This window comes from Hemiscyllium ocellatum, unplaced genomic scaffold (assembly GCF_020745735.1).
Source record: "Hemiscyllium ocellatum isolate sHemOce1 unplaced genomic scaffold, sHemOce1.pat.X.cur. scaffold_363_pat_ctg1, whole genome shotgun sequence".
In the NCBI taxonomy this organism is placed as follows: domain Eukaryota; kingdom Metazoa; phylum Chordata; class Chondrichthyes; order Orectolobiformes; family Hemiscylliidae; genus Hemiscyllium; species Hemiscyllium ocellatum.
In genome coordinates, this window is record NW_026868526.1 from 564644 (window position 1) to 566930 (window position 2287).

Genomic DNA, 2287 nt, shown 5'->3' on the forward strand with positions numbered 1-2287 from the left:
TGGCGTACTTCCTCATCAGTACGTAAGATATCCGTATTGGGATCATGTCTTTTATAGCCAGTTGATGTTCATATATCCTGGAGACTAGTTTTCTGCTTGTTTTTCCGTTGTAGTGTTTGTTACAGTTCTTGCAAGGCTTATTGTTCCTGGAGCAGAACAGACAAAGATGTGAATTTATTGCCGTGCTCAAAAGTATGAAAAAAGTTGCAGAGTAGAAAAAAAATACTGTATTAGTAGGCATTATAGCATCAAGGAATTCTAATTTCAAGGTTGTCAGTAAAAGAGCTAGAAGTGAAATAAGAAAAAACGTCTTTATTTAGGGTGTTGTTACGAATTGGAATTGACCGGCTGCGAAAGTTGTGGATAAAGATTCAAAAGAGAACTGGATATATATGTGGAAATTATGAATTTAACGTGCAACAGAGAGAGGTCTGGCAAATGGGAGGTACTTGGGAGATATTTTTGGAACTGATGCATACATAATAGCCAATGGCTTCCTCCTGTACTTTCAAGTTTTGAACTCTATCATGTGTCAGCTGTGAATAAATGTCAGTATCCAATTATTTCACTGTGTAAATGCTCACAAATATCTGATTACTTGGTGCAGCGTAAGCATTTAAAATGCAAGTATTGCAAGGTCAGCTCCATTATGAAGTCTAATTACTAGTCAGAACATGAATATTTTACTTGTTGTATTCCCATTACTAAAACAAGTATATCATTGCTTTGTCACAAAACCCTTTGGAAAGCTCAGACTTTTCACTGACACAATATCATGTTCGTTGCTTTTTTTTTACTCTCCACATTTCATATTAAACATCGTTCATTCTAAAAATTGGAAGTTTTCAAATTATTACTCACTAAAATTTGATAACGCAAATAATTTATTTAGTTTAATGTTCACAGTCCATGGTGAATCATTGCAATTTTTAAATTGCTGGCAAATAGCTGAAGATCGTACATTTCAGTGAGAAATTAAACTGATTGTTTACATATAAATGTATAAGAACGCTAATTCTATTTGTATGTTCAGTCGTTTGCTCACTCTGAACAAGTTATCATTCAGAAACCAACCACATTAAAAATATTGGAGTGGCAAAACATTGCTTTGAATCCTGACATTGAATGTCTAATTCTGATTACCACAAGATGTATGTTCTTTCCTCGATAAAATAAAATGTACATACTTTATTTCTGTGTTAGAAAATCTTGACAGGAGTTTATGTTTTATTTCCATAAATATAGAATCAACAGAATTGATTGCACAGATTCTAGTTCAGTTGAATGATTATCGTTCACATCTTATTTTTGCCCAATTTATGGAATATAGCAAACATCCGACTATTGTTCGGCTCAGTAAACTCACCACCTTGCAATGAGCTACGCTGAAAATTGCTTCAAATAGATCTGAAATCATTTACAGTGTTATTGGACCTCACAGCTGCCTGAGATACACAGAGACTCAGTCGCCTTTTCCAAAATCTGTACATTGAAAGGTTTCAGACAGCTCAGCTCAGGGGAATGTACAGGTAAACTCAAATAAAGTCCTTTTAACTTTATTGTTACAGCAGTCGAGATGGCATTTAGGGCAGTTGCACGCTCCATCTTGTGAGATGTGGTAGCTCAGGGAGATTTGTACCGTCCCTGATGGCTACACGTGTGGGCACTGCACCCAGCTTCAGCTCCTGGGAGACCGTGTTAGGAAGCGACACTGGGTGGCAAGGTGGATCATGCAGAAGCGCAGCTACCTCAGAGCACCAGTGACCAGGGTTCAAATCCTGCCTCGGGCAACTGTCTGTGTGGAGTTTGCACATTCTCCCCATGTCTGCATGGGTTTCCTCTGGGTGCTGCGGTTTCCTCCCACAGCCCAAAGATGTGCAGGGTAGGTGAATTGGTCATGCTTAATTACCCGTAGTGTTGCGTGTAGGAGTGGTTCTGGGTGGGCTGCTCTTCGGTAGGTCAGTGCGAACTTGTTGGATGGAAGGGTCTGTTTACACACTGTAGGTAATCTAATCTAGGATGCACTGAGGGTCATCTGAGATACTGAAAAATTCATAGACACGCCCCTAGTTATGTTTCTTTAATGACTGTAATATTCCAGTCCAACGTTCATCGTCTTGAGTTCATTAGCCTTATATGTCAGTCCTGTTGTATTTAAATGAACACAATTTAATCCAACAGGTGTTCCATTCCTTCCTGTCATGTTCCAGGCAGAGAGTAGATGGGCGACCACCATGAATGACAAAGGGAGTAGGCAGGGAGTGCAGGAATCCCCTGTGGCTATTAC